Genomic DNA, 20,096 nt, shown 5'->3' with positions numbered 1-20,096 from the left:
AGGAGAGATAAATCCCCCAATAGTTGCAAACCTTATGACAAATATTTTTCATAGAAAAATAGAGGATATAAAATGATGTGGCTTCAGCATTTAATGCTCAGGAAGAATGGATAATAGTGAATCATAGGTAACAATGAATGAATAAAACCCTATCCAGCTGAAGCATCTTTAGGAAATGTAATTTCTTGTTAATTAACAAGACTTAGAATTTGTTAGGTGCAGGGGATGACTGAAGTGACGCAGCAGCAGGGGATGACTGAAAGAGCAGATCCAAAGATAACATGCCTTTCCCACTTGGACAAAGGGGTAAATTGCTGAAACAGGGAAATTTAGACGGAGAACTGCTAGAAGGAGAGAGAGAGAGAGAGACTATACCTACAGTTTGAGTAATGTTAAGCTTGAGATGCTTGTGCAACATCTAAATTGTGAATGTCAAATAGAACTTGATTGCATGTGTACTCAGTCAGGTCCAACTCTTTGTGACCCATGGGATTACCCAGCCAAGAATAGTGGAGTAGGTTGCCATTTCTCCCTCCAGGGGATCTTCCCAATGGAGGGGCTGGACCTGTGTCTCCTGAATCTCCTACTTTGGCAGGCAGATTCTTTACCACTAAGCCTCCTAGGAATCCCAGAAATTGATTAAATGGTTATAGAAATCAAAAACAATGAGTATTCCAGATAAAAGAAGGAATATGTGGCATATATTTTGTAACTGAAGCCACAGGAGTGAATGATATTAACAGCAGAATATTTAGAGTAAAAAATAGTAGTTTCAGGGGTAAGAACCCTAAGAAACCCAATATTTAAAAACCAGTCAGAGGAAAATAAACCCCCAAAGTTAGGCTGAGAAACTGTGGCTAGACAAGTAGTATGGAGTGGAAAAGGCGTTAAAAAAAGGAGAGCATGTAGAGAGTAGTCAGCGAACTAAACATTTAACAAAGATTGAGTGATATACAAGGTGGGCAGTTTCCCTTGGGTGTGTTACTAGAAAATAGGAGGCAAATCATTTGAGTGGTGAAGACAGGCTTCTTAAAGGGTAAAAGTGAGGAAATAGACACAGCTAACAAAGGTAAGACAAGAGAAGACTCTACACATGGACATCACCAGATGGTCAACACCGAAATCAGATTGATTATATTCTTTGCAGCCAAAGATGGAGAAGCTTTATACAGTCAGCAAAAACAAGACCAGGAGCTGACTGTGGCTCTGATCGTGAACTCCTTATTGCCAAATTCAGACTTAAATTAAAGAAAGTAGGGAAAACCACTAGACCGTTCCGGTATGACCTAAATCAAATCCCTTATGATTATACAGTGGAAGTGAGAAATAGATTTAATGGTCTAGATCTGATAGATAGAGTGCCTGATGAACTATGGATGAAGGTTCGTGACACTGTACAGGAGACAGGGATCAAGACCGTCCCCATGGAAAAGAAATGCAAAAAAGGCAAAATGGCTGTCTGGGGAAGCCTTACAAGTAGCTGTGAAAAGAAGAGAGGCGAAAAGCAAAGGAGAAAAGGAAAGATATAAGCATCTGAATGCAGAGTTCCAAAGAATAGCAAGGAGAGATAAGAAAGCCTTCTTCAGCGATCAGTGCAAAGAAATACAGGAAAACAACAGAATGGGAAAGACTGGAAATCTCTTCAAGAAAATTAGAGATACCAAGGGAACATCTCATGCAAAGATGGGCTCGATAAAGGATAGAAATCGTAGGGACCTAACAGAAGCAGAAGATATTAAGAAGAGATGGCAAGAATATACAGAAGAACTGTACAAAAAAGATTTTCATGACCAAGATAATCATGATGGCATGATCACTCCCCTGGAGCCAGACATCCTGGAACGTGAAGTCAAGTGGACCTTAGAAAGCATCACTATGAACAAACCTAGTGGAGGTGATGGAATTCCAGTGGAGCTATTTAAAATCCTGAAAGATGATGCTGTGAAAGTGCTGCACTCAATATGTCAGCAACTTGGAAAACTCAGCATTGGCCACAGGACTGGAAAAGGTCAGTTTTCATTCCAATATCCAAGAAAGGCAATGCCAAAGAATGCTCAAACTACCGCACAATTATACTCATCTCACACGCTAGTAAAGTAATGCTCAAAATTCTCTAAGCCAGGCCTCAGCCATACATGAACCGTGAACTTCCAGATGTTCAATCTGGATTTAGAAAAGGCAGAGGAACCAGAGATCAAATTGCCAACATCCACTGGATCATGGAAAAAGCAAGAGAGTTCCAGAAAAACATCTATTTCTGCTTTATTAACTATGCCAAACCTTTGACTGTGTTGATCACAATAAATTGTGGAAAATTCTGAAAGAGATGGGAATACCAGACCACCTGACCTGCCTCTTGAGAAATCTGTACGCAGGTCAGGAAGCAACAGTGAGAACTGGACATGGAACAACAGACTGGTTCCCAATAGGAAAAGGAGTACGTCAAGGCTGTATTTTGTCACCCTGCTTATTTAACTTCTATGCAGAGTACTTCATGAGAAACACTGGGCTGGGAGAAGCACAAGCTGGAATCAAGATTTCCGGGAGAAATATCAATAACCTCAGATATGCAGATGACACCACCCTTCTGGCAGAAAGTGAAGAGGAACCAAAAAGCCTCTTGATGAAAGTGAAAGTGGAGAGTGGAAAAGTTGGCTTAAAGCTCAACATTCAGAAAACGAAAATCATGGCATCCAGTCACATCACTTCCTGGGAAATAGATGGGGAAACAATGGAAGCAGTGTCAGACTTTATTTTGGGGGGGCTCCAAAATCACTGCAGATGGTGACTGCACCCATGAAATTAAAAGACGCTTACTCCTTGGAAGAAAAGTTATGACCAACCTAGATAGCATATTCAAAAGCAGAGACATTACTTTGCCAACAAAGGTCCATCTAGTCAAGGCTATGGTTTTTTCTGTGGTCATGTATGGGTGTGAGAGTTGGACTGTGAAGAAAGCTGAGCACTGAAGAATTGATGCTTTTGAATTGTGGTGTTGGAAATGAAATGACTCTTGAGAGTTCCTTCGACTGCAAGGAGATCCAACCAGTCCATTCTAAAGGAGATCAGTCCTGAGTGTTCATTGGAAGGAATGATGCTGAAGCTGAAACTCCAATACTTTGGCCACCTCATGTGAAGAGTTGACTCATTGGAAAAGACTCTGAAGCTGGAAGGGATTGGGGGCAGGAGGAGAAGGGGACGACAGAGGATGAGATGGCTGGATGGCATCACCGACTCGAAGGACATGAGTTTGAGTGAACTCCGGGAGTTGGTGATGGACAGGGAGGCCTGGTGTGCTGTGATTCATGGGGTCACAAAGAGTTGGACACGACTGAGTGATTGAACTGACTAAACTGAACAAAGGTAATGAAAAAGGGAACAATAGTTTCAGGGAATGACTTTTTTAAAAACTGTGGGGATATAAGGATGCTTAAAGGCAGAGAGAAAGTGAAAACTGAGAGAGTTTTTAAAGATAACATGCTTGCTTTTTGAACCAACTGCTTAATTTTTCTGCCCTTAATTTTTTCACCTGCAATACAGATATTTCATGAGCTCTAATGATATAATTCATGCAAAGCTTCACATATTGCCTGGCACACACTAATCAGTAAATACTGGCTAATGCTCAATAGCGAGACTATGACTGGAGCAGGAAGAAAGGAGAGAAATGGGTTTTGGAGCCACATTCATGTGTAGATTTGGCAATAGGAAATTAACAAAGTTTCAGTCTCATAAGTACTGTTTTCTCTCTCAGGTAGAGAATGGAGAAAAAAGTGGTAGTGGAATCAAAGGCTTAAAAAGCAAGAAAAGAGATTGTTTCTCTCACATCTAAGGGAGAATAGGTTGGGCTTCCCTTCTGACTCAGACAGTAAAGAATCCTCCTGCAATGCAATAGACACAGTTCAATCTCTGAGTCAGAAAGATCCGCTGGAGAAGGGAATGGCTACTCACTGTAGTACTGAGTGGAGAATCCCGTGAACAGAAGAGCCTACTAGGGTTCATGGGGTCAGAAAGAGTAGGATATGACTGAATGACTAAGCACAAAGGAGAATGGAAGGAAGAAACAAACTAAAATTTATCAGGTAGCTTCCCTGCTGCTGCTGCTGCTGCTGCTGCTGCTGAAGTCGCTTCAGCCGTGTCCGGCTTTGTGCTACCCCATAGACGGCAGCCCACCAGGCTCCACCATCCCTGGGATTCTCCAGGCAAGAACACTGGAGTGGGTTACCATTTCCTTCTCCAATGCTTCCATAGACATATATATAAATACTTTGTTTACATTATTTCATCTAGTTCTCGAAGTAGTTATTTTTCCCTTTTCACAGATGAACAAATTGAGGTTTTTAAACAATCCAGGAAGGTGATAGCTGTCTTTCTCTGTATCTATTTAAGAACTCAGACTGATAATAACTCCCATTTTCAACAATATGGCTTCCAAGTTTGGCATAGTCATCTCCAGTCAAGTAAAAGCTTAGAAGTTTTATTTAAATCTGTTGTTGTTATTCTTGTTGTTTCTTTGTTTGCTGATTTATTTGTTGTGAGCCAGGAAGATGGTATGGACCAGACTTAGAAGGGATACCCACAGCTTGAAGTGCTCTGACATTGACTAGAAGGCAGTCACACATTGAGCAGAAGTCAGCCAGCAGTCTCTGCCACGGTATGTTTATTTGTTTGAGGAGTATTGAGACAGGCAAAAAGATCATGAGTTTATTTTAGAAACATTGCACTTAAGAGTTGTTTATGTATATTCAGATGTAATTTCACACATAGAAGTAGAGCTTAAGAGAGAATCTCAATGGAGTTTTGAGTAGAATTCTGAAGCAGAAAGTAAACGAGACTGCCAGTTTTGAAATAAGACTGCCCAAAAGAAATATTAGAGTAGTCATAATATTTTCTTAGATAAAATAGTACTGAAAGAATCCCTACCTCCTGAATTAAAAATTATTAAGGATAAAATGGAAAAAAAGTTCCCAAATGGCTGGGCAAATACATAGAATTATGATCCTAGAAATACAGTAAAGAGCGAAAGTAGAACAGGTGACAATGTGTAATACTGTGGTTCTCTGTTCAGCCTTCTTTTTTTTTGTTAATAAAATATTTGCTAGGCAAATAAAAGCCATTTAACAAAGGAGACAATACCAGTTAAACCCATGTGGACTATTTAGAACCAGAAATAGTTATTGATGTTTCCTAGAAACCAGCTGACAATCTATACTTAGTTTTTTCTGTTTTATTTGAATCAATTTTATGATATAGTTCATGCCATATACCTGGTAAATGTGTAAGCAAACATTTAAAGCAAGCAATAAAACAAACTCACAGTCTTAATGGAGATAACGCTGAACCACACAAAATCATATGCTTCTTCCAGGACAAATTCTGCCATGAGTAGCAAGGGTAGTAAAAAGAACAATAGGCTTATATTTTTGTTCTAGTTCTATCAATAGCTGCTTGGGTAATTTGGAGAAAGTTACTTTCCTCTGGGGAACTCTGCTTTTCCATCTGTAAAATGAGTCAAGTTTTAGCTAGAATAGATTCACTTTATGAAACATTTATTGGATGTTTATTGCCAAACTCTGTGCCAAGTCCTAGGGATATAAAGATGATTGTGACATAATTCCAGTTCTAAACTGTTCATGGAAGCTCCCCTTTCTTTCCTGGGTACATGGAAGACTAATATTCCCAATTCCACTCTCATTAGACAGAACCCTGTGATTAGTTATGGCCAATGAAATATGAACAGCAAAGACCTGTGCCAGGATGGTATGAAGCAGTTTCTAACTTCTCTCTTCTGCCATGGAAGTCATAGAAAGCCATCATATTGGGAAGGTGAAGGCTCAGACTTGCGTGCTGGGAAAATTGGAGAGCTACAGGTAAAAGAACCAAATGGAGGACTTTCTCACACTACATACAAAAACATACCCTGGTGGCTCAGAGGTTAAAAGCGTCTTCCTGCAGTGCAGGAGACCTGTGTTTCATCCCTGGGTCGGGAAGATCCCCTGGAGAAGGAAATGGCAACCCATTCCAGTATTCTTGCCTGGAGAATCCATGGATGGTGGAGCCTGGTGGGCTACAATCCATGGGGTCGCAAAGAGTCAGACACAACTAAGCAACTTCACTTTCACTTTCACAGGTAAAAGAACCAAATGGAGAACTTTCTCATACTACATACAAAAATATACTCAAAATAGATTGTACCTAAATATAAGACTTGAAATCATAAAACTCTTAGGTAAAAAATGTATCAGTAGGCTCCTTCACATTGACCTTGGCAATAGGTTTTATGGATAGAGCTCCTCAGACAAGGGAAACAAAAGTAGAAAAAAACAAATGGACATATATCAAACCAAAAAGCTTTTGCACAATGAAGGAAGCTATCAACATAACAAAAAGGCAGGCTATGAATGGTGGAAGGGATTTGCAGATGAAATATCTGATAAGGGGTTAATATTCAAAATACACAAAAGAACTCAAACAACTCAGCATCAAAAAAAAAAAAGCAACCAGATTGAAAAATGGGCAGAAGACATGAATGAACATTTTTCCAAAGAAGAAATACAGATGGCCAATAGATCCATGAAAAGATGTTTAACATCACTAATCCTCAGAGAAATGCAAATCAAAACCACAATAAGCTACCACCTCACACCTGTCAGAATGGATATTATCAAAAAGACAACAAACAACAAATGTTGGCAAAGATGTGGAAAAAAGGGAACCTTTGTGTGCTATTGGTGGAAATGTCAATTGGTGCAATCACTACTGACAACAGTATAGAGGTTCCTCAAAAATTAACAGTAAAATTATAATATAATCCAGCAATCTCAATTCTGTGATTTTCTGGAAGAATACAAAACACTATTTTGAAAAAATATATGCACCTATATGGGCTTCCCATGTGGCGATAGTGATAAAGAACCTACTTGTCAGTGCAGAAGACATAAGAGATGTGGGTTCAATCCCTGGGTCAGGAAGATCCCCTGGAGGAGGGCAGGGCAACCCAGTCCAATATTCTTGCCTAGAGAATCCCCAGGGACAGACGAGCCTGGCAAGCTACAGTCCATAGCGTCAGAAAAAGGCAGACGTGACTGAAGTGACTTAGCAAGCACAAATACACTCAACTTATGTTCACTGCAGCACTGTTTACAAGAGCCAAGATATGGAAACAACCTAAGCATCCATCAGTAGATGAATGGACAAAGAATATGTGATATGTATGTATGTGTGCGTGTATATATATATATATTATATAATGTCACTCAGTTATTAAAAAAATGAAATCTTGCCATTTGTGATAACATGGATGAATCTACACGATATTATGCAAAGTGAAAAGAGTCACACAGAGAAAGAAAAATATCATGTGATAGCACTTATATATGTGGAATATAAAAAACCAAAAAAATGAACAAACAGAACAAAACAGTCATAGACAGGACAAATACTGTACATGGTTGCTAGAGGGGAGGAGGTATGGGGAGTAAAGAAATAGGTGAGAGAGATTAACAGGGATGACATATAAAGCATGGGAATATAGTCAATTATATTGTAATAACTGTGTATGGTAACAGATGGTAACTACTCTCACTGTGGTGATCATGTTGTAATATATAGAAATGCCAAATCACTATGCTGTGTACTTGGAACTAACACATGGTGTAGGTCAATTATACCTCAATTTTTAAAAAGAAAGGAAGATTTGTAAGGTAAGGGTGAGTGTGGAAGTCTAAATGAAGCAACTGGAAATACATCACTGAGACACAAGACAGTTAAGGATGGAACCTTGGGAAGCACTCATACTGAATAATTGTACCAAGACAAGTTAATAAAGAAAACTGAGAAGACAGAGAAGAAAGAAAATTGAGAGGAAATGGTGAACTGGAAATCCGGAAATGAGAATTTCTCATGAGGCAGAAATTATTTGTAAAGTCACTTATTGGGAAGTCATGATATAAGAGGCCTTTGGCTTTGAAATTATGGAAGTCTTAAAGACAAAAATACAGGTTTTAGTCATCTGAGAAGTGAAAAGGTGGTAAAATATGCATTTATCAAAGGATGTCTTATCAAACACTTGCTGCACAAAATGTTCTCCCAAAGAGGGAGGGGTCCATGGCTAAATACATTTAAGGTGTGCCTCATACTCTATACCTATAAGGAAATTTCTCGAACATTTACTCTTGATTTTCTTACATTGAGATTTGAGAAAATAGAAAAAAAAGATATTATTTACTTACAAACTGACAATTCCAAAGAAAGCAAAAATAACAAGTATTTACTAATGTTTAGTTTTTACTGTCACTAAATTGTGTATCACTAAGCAAACTAAAACACTTGACTAGGGAATAACTAGGATAAATTTTTTATTGAATATGTTTTGAAAATAAATCAATAAAATATATTTCAATTCTGATGTAAGAATTTGTAGAGAAGTCAGATTGCCAGCTTGATCACCATTATGAGATGTGTGACTGGCCGGTTTTCATAATTTCCCTTTCTCTGATGTATAAAATGAAAATAAGAATAATATCTATTTTGTAGAGTTTTTAGGAATTAATGAGATAAAACATGGAAATATTTAGAATATCGCCCAGCACATAGATAGGGCTTAATTAATATTAACTATTAGCAAACTTTCCTTTGCTATGAAACTTTTCATATCTCCTTCAGCATCAAGCTGTAATATAGCAGAATACTCAAATAGTCTGGACTCCCTGGTAAAGTGATATTACTGGCTGTGAGAGGTCAATTTAGCATTAAAGCATAATTGTCACACTAATAATCAAGAGTTGTAAAAGTGTTAGTGACTCAGTCATGTCTGACTGCTTGCAATCTGTGGACAGTAGCCCACCAGGTGCCTCTGTCCGTGGAATTCTCAAGTCAAGAATACTGGAGAGGGTAGCCATTCCCTTCTCCAGAGGATCTTCCTGACCTAAGGACTGAACCTGGGTCTCCCTCATTGTGGGAAGATTAATTACTATCTGAGCCACCTGGGAAGCCCAATCAAGAGTCCCAGAGGAACTATTATGTTTGGTTATTTCAGTTTCAAGTGGGGAAATCTGTACTTGAGAATGAACTCTCAATATAGCCTGGACCCTTACATGAGAACTATATTTTGGGGATCTGCTCGTTTCATCCACCTGATTTCATGAAAACAATAATTTAATGCATATTCCTCACTGCAGTTCACACTTAAACACACACAAGTTCCTGGCTGAGTAGGTAAGGAGCCTGTACTTTCCTGTCATTTTTCTAATCACTGGGTTAAATCATTCCAGTAGGAATCTGTTTTCAGAAAGGATACTATAGAAACAAGTTTCAACGTTTTCATAATTAAAGAGCAATTCCTTAAATCTCAATATGAATTAAAAACTTGAACATTAAATCATCTGCTCTGCAGAAAATGTGATTATAAATGTTGCTATTGCCAAATAACCCCCTCCCTGAGAATTTACATCATGTGATCGTGGGGGCTGTGAACATCGTGAGAGCTTTCTTCTCAAATCTCCCAGGCTGAGCACTGCCTCCCACACAGCTTTTTTTTTTTTAATACGGGATTTTTAACTCATTTTTACTTTTAATGTCAGACTTAATAGGAGGCGATTTACAAAATCATCATTAAACAGAAAAAGTTGTCTCCTCTCCCTCATACACCAACAAAAATGAATATTTGAAATCATCAGCAACATGATTGTGATAAATAGGTTTGTCTATATATAAAATCCTTGCTCTAGAACTGCACTGAATTCTCCTTGAATGTCTTTGCAGAGGGATTTCTTTTTTATATTTGCTATCTGAGTTTTGTATATCTGGCAACCTTAGAAGGCATTTTACACCTTTTCCTGTCCAGAGAGAGCTCCCCGTTCGCTCCTAATGATGCACTTCCCTGAGGACAGCGATCTAACAGCCTCTGGGTGTTGTGTTCTACCTCTGCAGAATCCACTGGCTCTTCCTTCCATCCTCTGACACCTTCAAAGCCTAAAAGAAGGCAATCTATTCACAGACACCTGTATAATTCTACCAGACACCTCTGCTTTGCAGGGTGGAGAGAAGTGTTTTAGAAGAAAACACACCAGTCTAGTACCCTATTGTTATTTCATGATATTTCCAATTTCCATTCCATTCCCTCTAATCAGCCACACCAGAGACAGTCAACTAGCCAAGTTTCTTTTGTACCTAACATGGAAACTATGAATCCCTTTAAACATAAAGAATATAATAGGGTCAGTCATATAAATTCTGACTCCGCCACTACCTTCACCTGGCCAATTTCTATTTATTCTTCAAGTCTCCTTATGTGCAACTCATGGAGGAACACTTCCTGTTAGCTGTCCTTCCTCTCCCAACACACAAACCTGTAAAATAGGTCCTTCTATACAATGTCATGAGAAACAATATAACTTTTCTTCATGGCATTTAATGTAATTGTAATTATGGGGTGATCTGTAATTGTGTTTTAGTATGTCTCTCTCTCGCTAGACTGTTTACCTGCCCATGGTTACCATTCAATATGTGTTCCCTGAATGGGTGAATTACTGAGGGTCACAGCTTCCTTAATTAAGGAAGCATGACTGATGAGATTATGGTGTTACCCAGATTTCAGTTATCAATCTGAGGCATGATGAAAGTGAAATAGCGAGGAGCCATCGCATCACTTTGGCATTTAAGGAAACATATTAATCGAATCATAATTCATTTCACGAGCCTGGTCCTTTAACTTTTAAATGCAGCAACTAAACACACATTGAAATCATCATATACTTGGGAATACTATTTCTTTCCTGTTATTGTTCTCTGTAACTGACCAGAACATTAAAATGTGATGTCTGCTTTTGCGGACAATTGTTTAGAGTACAAAGTACCAATGCAAAATAGTCCATAGAGGAAAATAAAAATTTACTATCGTCCTCTATTTGTTTCCCTGATCAATTGCCTCTAATGGCTACTGTGTGCTATCTCCCCTGTGTTCTCTGCCGCTAAAGTCTTTTCTACCACCTCTTTCTATGCTTGGCATCCTCTCTGTATTCATGCATTTTATCACAGGCATATGAACCTCTGAAAGGACTGTTCTGCATGGATTTTCCATTGTGTGGAAGACTCAGATCACATCATTAACCCCAGCCTGACCTACTGACATTTACAGACCTGCTCATCAGTGCCTCCCTCCCATTAACAGCTGGCGTTTGTTCAGAAAATGTGAGCAGTTACAGTACTGTCCTGAGGCAAATATAATTAAGCAACCAAATCCTGGGAGAATGAAAATGTCCAAAATAATGCTTGCCGAAGCCAAATACAAATGATTTATTAAAAATCGCCCATATTCATTTGTCAGACTGATTTCCAAAATTTAAAATCTCATTTAACACATTTATGCTTCTATGATGGTTCTTAAAATGTTATTTGAAATATTCATAATGACAAATTCTCAAAGTCTTATAGAAATCAAAATGTCAAGGGCAAATGTATGAAAAGGTAACAACACAGTTGCAAATGTTCTTCCTCTAAATAAGTTGCCAAGTTTTTTCCTGATGAATAAAATCAACCATAGTAAACAGGTCCTGCTAAAAAAACATTAAAAAACCTACAAGGAAATTAAGTAAATAAATACTTATCAGACACCTGATACATGTCTAGCATTGGTTCAGTGCAAAAATAGATTATTAATTTCTTTATTCCTCAGTAACTTTATCTTCAAAATGTGGTCCACCAGGGAAGGGAATGGCAAACCATTTCAGTATTCTTGCCTTGAGAACCCCGTGAACAGTATGAAAAGGCAAAAAGATAAGACACTGGAAAATGAACTTCCCAGGTCGGTATGTGCCCAATATACTACTGGATATCAGGAGAGAAATAACTCCAGAAAGAATGAAGAGATGGAGCCAAAGCAAAAACAATGCCCAGTTGTGGATGTGACTGGTGATGGAAGCAAGGTCTGATGATGTAAAGAGCAATATTCCATAGGAACATGGAATGTTAGGTCCATGAATCAGGGCAAATTGCAAGTGGTCAAACATGAGATGGCAAAAGTGAATGTCAACATGTTAGGAATCAGAGAACTAAAATGGACTGAAATAGGTGAATTTAACTTAGATGACCATTATATCTACTAATGGGGGCAAGAATCCCTTAAAGAAATGGAGTAGCCATGATGGTCAGCAAAAGAGTCAGAAAAGCAGTACTTGGATGCAATCTCAGAAACAACAGAATGATCTCTGTTCATTTCTAAGGCAAACCATTCAATATCACGGTAATCCAAGTGTATGCCCTGACCAGTAATTCTGAAGAAGCTGAAGTTGAATGGTTCTATGAAGACCTACAAGACCTAGAACTAACACCCCCAAAAGGTATCTTTTTCATTATACGGGACTGTAATGCTAAAGTAGGAAGTCAAGAAACACTTGGAATAACAGGCAAATTTGGCCTTGGAGTACATAATGAAGCAGGGCAAAAGCTAATAGAGTTTGGCCAAGAGAATGCACTGGTCATAGCAAACACCCTCTTCCAACAACACAAGAGAAGACTCTACACATGGACATCACCGAGTGGTCAATACTGAAATCAGATTAGTTACATTCTTTGCAGCCAAAAATGGAGAAGCTCTGTACAGTTAGCAAAAACAAGACCAGGAGCTGACTGTGGCTCAGATCATGAACTCCTTGCTGCCAAATTCAGACTTAAATTGAAGAAAGTAGGGAAAACTACTAGACCATTCAGATATGAGCTAAATCAAATCCCTAACAATTATACAGTAGAAGTGAGAAATAGATTTATGGAACTCAATCTGATAGGCAGAGTGCCTAGTGAACTATGGATGGAGGTTTGTGACATTATACTGGAGACAGGGATCAAGACCATCCCCAAGAGAAAGAAATGCAGAAAAGCAAAATGGCTGTCTGAGGAGGCCTTACAAATAGCTGTGAAATGAAGAGAAGTAAATAGCAAAGGACAAAAGGAAAGATATACCCATTTGAATGCAGAGTTCCAAAGAATAGCTAGGAAAAATGAAAAAGCCTTCCTCAGTGCTCAGTGCAAAGAAATAGAGGATAACAGAATGGGAAAGACTAGAGATCTCTTCAAGAAAATCAGAGACACCAAGGGAATATTTCATGCAAAGATGGGCTCAATAAAGGACAGAAATTGTAGGGACCTAACTAAGCAGAAGATATTAAGAAGAGGTGGCAAGAATATACAGAAGAACTGTACACAAAGAATTCTTCTAAACCCAGATAATCACGATAGTGTGATCACTCACCTAGAGCCAGATCTCCTGGAATGTGAAGTCAAGTGGGCCTTAGGAAGCATCACTATGAACAAAGCTAGAGGAGGTGATGGAATTCCAGTGGAGCTATTTCAAATCCTAAAAGATGATGCTGTGAAAGTGCTGCACTCAATATGCCAGCAAATTTGGAAAACTCAGCAGTGGCCACAGGACTGGAAAAGGTCAGTCTTCATTCCGATCCCTAAGAAAAGCAATGCCAAAGAATACTCAAACTACTGCATAATTGCACTCATCTCACACGCTAATAAAGTAATGCTCAAAATTCTCCAAGCCAGGCTTCAAAAATACGTGAACTGTGAATTTCCAGGTGTTCAATCTGGATTTAGAAAAGGCAGAGGAACCAGAGATCAAATTGCCAACATCCATTGAAAAAGCAAGAGAGTTCCAAAAAAACATCTGCTTTACTGGCTATGCCACAGGAGGGCCTAGAGGAGCCATCCCACGTTGAAGGTCAGAAAGGGCAGCAGGAGGAGATACCCCTCATCCAAGGTAAGGAGCAGCAGCTGTGCTTTGCTCGAGCAGCCGTGAAGAGATACCCCACGTCCAAGGTAAGAGAAACCCAAGTAAAACGGTAGGTGTTGCAAGAGGGCATCAGAAGGCAGACACACTGAAACCATACTCACAGAAATCTAGTCAATCTAATCACACTACGACCACAGCCTCGTCGAACTCAATGAAACTAAGCCATGCCCAGGGAGCAACCCAAGATGGGCAGGTCATGGTGGAGAGGTCTGACAGAATGTGGTCCACTGGAGAAGGGAATGGCAAACCACTTCAGTATTCTCGCCTTGAAAACCCCATGAGCATTATGAAAAGGCAAAATGATAGGATACTGAAAGAGGAACTCCCCAGGTCTGTAGGTGCCCAATATGCTACTGGAGGTCAGTGGAGAAATAAATCCAGAAAGAATGAAGGTATGGAGACAAAGCAAAAACAATATCCAGCTGTGGATGTGACTGGTGAGAGAAGCAAGGTCTGATGCTGTAAAGAGCAATATTGCATAGGAACTTGGAATGTCAGGTCTATGAATCAAGGCAAATTGGAAGTGGTCAAACAAGAGATGGCAAGAGTGAACATCAACATTCTAGGAATCAGCAAACTAAAATGGACTGGAATGGGTGAATTTAACTCAGATGACTATTATATCTACTACTGCGGGCAAGAATCCCTCAGAAGAAATGGAGTAGCCATCATGGTCAACAAAAGAGTCCTAAATGCAGTACTTGGATGCAATCTCAAAAATGATAGAATGATCTCTATTTGTTTCCAAGGCAAACCATTCAATATCACGGTAATCCAAGTCTATGCCCAACCAGTAACGCTGAAGCTGAAGTTGACTGTTCTATGAAGACCTACAAGACCTTTTAGAACTAACACCCAAAAAAGATGTCCTTTTCATTACAGGAGACTGGAATGCAAAAGTAGGAAGTCAAGAAACACTTGGAGTAACAGGAAAATTTGACCTTGGAATGTGGAATGAAGCAGGGCAAAGACTAATAGAGCTCTGCCAAGATAATGCACTGGTCATAGCAAAAACCCTCTTCCAACAACACAAGAGAAGACTCTACACATGGACACCACCAGATGGTCAACACCAAAATCAGATTGATTATATTCTTTGCAGCCAAAGATGGAGAAACTCTATACAGTCAACAAAAACAAGACCAGGAGCTGACTGTTGCTCAGATCATGAATTTCTTATTACCAAATTCACACTTTAATTGAAGAAAGCAGGGAAAACCGCTAGACTGTTCAGGTATGACCTAAATCAAATCCCTTATGATTATACAGTGGAAGTGAGAAATAGATTTAAGGGCCTAGATCTGACAGATAGAGTGCCTGATGAACTATGGAATGAGGTTCGTGACATTGTACAGGAGACAGGGATCAAGACCATCCCCATGGAAAAGAAATGCAAAAAAGCAAAATGGCTGTCTGGGAAAGCCTTACAAGTAGCTGTGAAAAGAAGAGAAGCGAAAAGCAAAGGAGAAAAGGAAAGATATAAGCATCTGAATGCAGAGTTCCAAAGAATAGCAAGAAGAGATAAGAAAGCCTTCTTCAGCGATCACTGCAAAGAAATAGAGGAAAAGAACAGAATGGGAAAGACTAGATATCTCTTCAAGAAAATTAGTGATATCAAGGGAACATTTCATGCAAAGATGGGCTCAATAAAGGACAGAAATGGTCTGGACCTAACAGAAGCAGAAGATATTAAGAAGAGATGGCAAGAATACACAGAAGAACTGTACAAAAAGGATCTTCACGACCCGGATAATCACGATGGTGTGATCACTCATCTAGAACCAGACATCTTGGAAGGTGAAGTCAAGTGGGCCTTAGCATCACTACGAGCAAAGCTAGTGGAGGTAATGGAATTCTAGTTGAGCTATTTCAAATCCTGAAAGATGATGCTGTGAAAGTGCTGCACTCAATATGCCAGCAAATTTGGAAAACTCAGCAGTGGCCACAGGACTGGAAAAGGTCAGTTTTCATTCCAATCCCAAAGAAAGGCAATGCCAAAGAATCTCAGACTACTGCACAATTGTACTCATCTCACATGCTGGTAAAGTAATGCTCAAAATTCTCCAAGCTAGGTTTCAGCAATATGTGAACCATGAACTTCCTGATGTTCAAGCTGGTTTTAGAAAAGGCAGAGGAACCAGAGATCAAATTGCCAACATCCACCGGATCATGGAAAAAGCAAGAGAGTTCCAGAAAAACATCTATTTCTGCTTTCTTGACTATGCCAAAGCCTTTGACTGTGTGGATCACCACAAACTGTGGAAAATTCTGAAAGAGGTGGGAATACCAGACCACCTGACCTGCCTCTTGAGAAATCTGTATGCAGGTAAGGAAGCAACAGTTAGAACTGGACGTGGAACAACAGACTGGTTCCAAATAGGAAAAGGAGTACATCAAGGCTGTATATTGTCACCCTGCTTATTTAACTTCTATACAGAGTACATCATGAGAAACAGTGGACTGGAAGAAACACAAGCTGGAATCAAGATTGCCGGGAGAAATATCAATAACCTAAGATATGCAGATGACACCACCCTTTAGGCAGAAAGTGAAGAGGAACCAAAAAGCCTCTTGATGAAAGTGAAAGAGGAGAGTGAAAAAGTTGGCTTAAAGCTCAACATTCAGAAAACGAAGATCATGGCATCTGGTCCCATCACTCCATGGGAAATAGATGGAGAAACAATGGAAACAGTGTCACACTTTACTTTTTTGGGCTCCAAAATCACTGCAGATGGTGATTGCACCCATGAAATTAAAAGACGCTTGCTCCTTGGAAGGAAAGTTATGACCAACCTAGATAGCATATTCAAAAGCAGAGACATTACTTTGCCGACTAAGGTCTGTCTAATCAAGGTAATGATTTTTCCTGTGGTCATGTATGGATGTGAGAGTTGGACTGTGAAGAAGGCTGAGCACCAAAGAATTGATGCTTTTGAACTGTGGTGTTGGAGAAGACTCTTGAGAGTCCCTTGGACTGCCAGGAGATCCAGCCAGTCCATTCTGAAGGAGATCAATCCTGGGATTTCTTTGGACGGAATGATGCTGAAGCTGAAACTCCAATACTTTGGCCACCTCATGTGAAGAGTTGACTCATTGGAAAAGACCCTGATGCTGCGAGGGATTAGAGGCAGGAGGAGAAGGGGATGACAGAGAATGAGATGGCTGGATGGCATCACTGACTCAATGGACATGAGTCTGAGTGAACTCCGGGAGCTGGTGATGGACAGGGAGGCCTGGCGTGCTGCGATTCATGGGATCGCAAAGAGTCGGATACGACTGAGTGACTGAACTGAACTGAACTGACTATGCCAAATCTTTGACTGTGTTGATCACAATAAACTGTGGGAAATGCTGAAAGAGATGGGAAAACCAGACCACCTGACCTGCCTCCTGAGAAATCTGTATGCAGGTCAAGAAACAACAGTTAGAACTGAACAGACTGGTTCCAATTGGGGAAAGGAGTATGTTAAGGCTGTATATTGTCACCCTGCTTATTTAACTTATATGCAGAGTACATCATGAGAAACACTGGGCTGGATGAAGCACAAGCTGGAATCAAGATTGCCAGAAGAAATATCGATTACCTCAGATATGCAGATGACTCCACACTTATGGTAGAAAGTGAAGAAGAACTAAGAGCCTCTTGATGAAAGTGAAAGAGGAGAGTGAAAAAGCTGGCTTAAGCTCAACATTCAAAAGACAAAGATCAAGGCATCTGGGCCCATCACTTCATGGCAAATAGATGGGGAAACAGTGGAAACAGTGAGGGACTTTATTTTAGGGGGCTCCAAAATCACTGCAGCTGGTGACTGCAGCCATGAAATTAAAAAATGCTTGCTCCTTGGAAGAAAAGTTATGACCAATCTAGACAGCAAATTAAAAAGCAGAGACATTACTTTGCCAACAAAGGGCCGTCTAGTCAAGGCTATGTTTTTTCCAGGAATCATGTATGGATGTGAAAGCTGGACTGTAAAGAAAGCTGAGTGCTGAAGAATTGATACTTTTGAACTGTGGTGTTGAAGAAGACTCTCAAGAGTCCCTTGGACTGCAAGGAGATCCAACAAGTCCATCCTAAAGGAAATCGGTCTTGAATATTCATTGGAAGGACAGACACTGAAGCTGAAACTTCAATACTTTGGCCACCTGATGCAAAGTGCTGACTCATTTGTAAAGACCCTGATGCTGAGAAAGATTGAAGGTGGGAGGAGAAGAGAATGACAGAGGATGAGATGGTTGGATGCCATCACTGACTCAGTGGACATGCTTTGAGGAAACTCTGGAGCTGGTGATGGACAGGGAGGCCTGGGGTGCTGCAGTCCACGGGATTGCAAAGAGTCAGACATGACTGAGAGACTGAACTGAACTGAAGTAGGTTCTGCTAGAAAACATTAAGAAACCTACAAGGAAATTAAGTAAATAAATACTTATCAGGTGCCTGATACATAGCTAACATTTATTAAATGCAAAAGTAAATAGATTATTAATTTCTCTACTCCTCATTACTTTACCTTCAAAATGATGATAATAAGAATACTTAACTCAAATATTTATTGTAGGTATCACATGAGTTAGTACCTGTTGAGCCCATTGGACAAGGCCTGGTGGTGGTTGGTTGTTCAGTCATTAAGTCACATCTGATTCTTTTGACCTCATGGACTATAATCTACCAGGCTCCTCTGTCCATGGGATTCTCCAGGCAAGAATACTGGAATAGGCTGCCACTTCTCCAGGGGATCTTCCCAACCTAGGAATTGAACTCAGATCTCCTCTATTGAAGGCAGATTCTTTACCAGGGTTTTTCTAAGGAAAACCCCTAGACACAGGGGAGGCAGGAGGTGGGGTGCAGGACACGGCCTGGCATCTAGTAAACACTCAATAGTGATAGCTACAACTTCTTTTATTTAGAATAATGAAGAGGTCCTCATTTTGGTAGGCCAGAGGCCAACACCACAGAGTGAGAGTGGAGACCACCCCCTTGAGAGGTCAGGCCAAGACCCTAGGATCAAAGCAGGGACCAAACCCTTGTGAAGGGCAGATACCAGAACCCCAGGGGAGAGCAAGGATCAACCCTTTGTGGGCAGGAGGTCAGGAGCCTTCTCCCCAGTTTGCCCCCAGATCCCATGTCCTCTCACCGCCAAGCCCTCATAAAGCTGTCGGTGCTCCTGGAGGCAGCTGCCTGACAACCATGGGTTCGAGCAGGCGTGGGAAGGGACACTATAGAATTCCTGGAGCACCAGCCAGGATCAACGCCATGCCCTGGGCTGGGGCTGGGGCAGCAGGTCAGGGAGCCCAGGCTCAGCCGTGTGCATGGTGAAATGGTTTATCCTAGACACTACCTGACCTGCCTGGAGGAGCAAAGTCTAGCAGTCCTTGTCTGGCCCTGCCTAGGCATAGGCAGGGTGTGGCGTCTCCCAACTCTGCTCCATCTTCCCAAGCCAGCATCCTCTCTATGGCTGCTCAGCCCTGAGCTGTGTCTGCCAGGGGGTGACTGGGGCCACTTCCTGAGCTGCCGGGCCTCACTGCCCAGCAACCCCCAGGGAGGGGGTGGCCCTGTGCATGACCCCTCACTTCCAGTGGGGCTTGCATGGATGGGGTTGGGTGTGGAGGGGTGGTGTTTTACACCTGGAGAAGAACCAGAAGCACTAGATTCCACTTTGGGCCCCATTTATATTCCTGCTTTTACTCTGAGCTGTGAGTCTTTTTAGCCCCGTACATATGGCAACTCGTCACAGAGACTATTTTATCAATTGTCAGTACCATCAGGCTGATTCTCCATGGATGTTTCCAGACTCGGGCTCTGATAGACCAGATAAAAATGTTCTGTTTTGTAGAAGAAAATAAAAGAAAAATTAAGAGGATTAGCTTAGGGGGGAAGACTTAAAGGTAAATATATAAATATGAACCTCGCTGTGTTTGTTTTGGCTGTCCAGTGTTTTCTCAAACCTCATTTTCTTGACAACACAATTATATGAGGAACAAATCTAGTAGACCTCTGATCCAGCATTGGACACCTCTGAGACTTTAAGCCAGTAAAATAAGGTTTTGGTCGGACCTCCTTCTCCCCTCTACTCATTTCCAAAGAAAACTTGGAAATACTTCTTTCTGAAGGAGAAACAAGTTTTCAGCTCTCTCTATCCTAAGTCACTTTTTGACTATCCTAGGCTGAGCGACTGAGCTAAACTGAACTGAACTGAACTGAAAGTGAAGTGAGTGCTTCCCTAGTGGTAAAGAATCCACCTGTCAATGCAGGAGACGTGGGTTTGATCCCATGGGTTGGGAAGATCCCCTGGAGAAGGAAATG

This window comes from Capricornis sumatraensis, chromosome 2, assembly GCF_032405125.1.
Source record: "Capricornis sumatraensis isolate serow.1 chromosome 2, serow.2, whole genome shotgun sequence".
NCBI lineage: Eukaryota > Metazoa > Chordata > Mammalia > Artiodactyla > Bovidae > Capricornis > Capricornis sumatraensis.
This window is presented reverse-complemented; position numbering follows the sequence as displayed.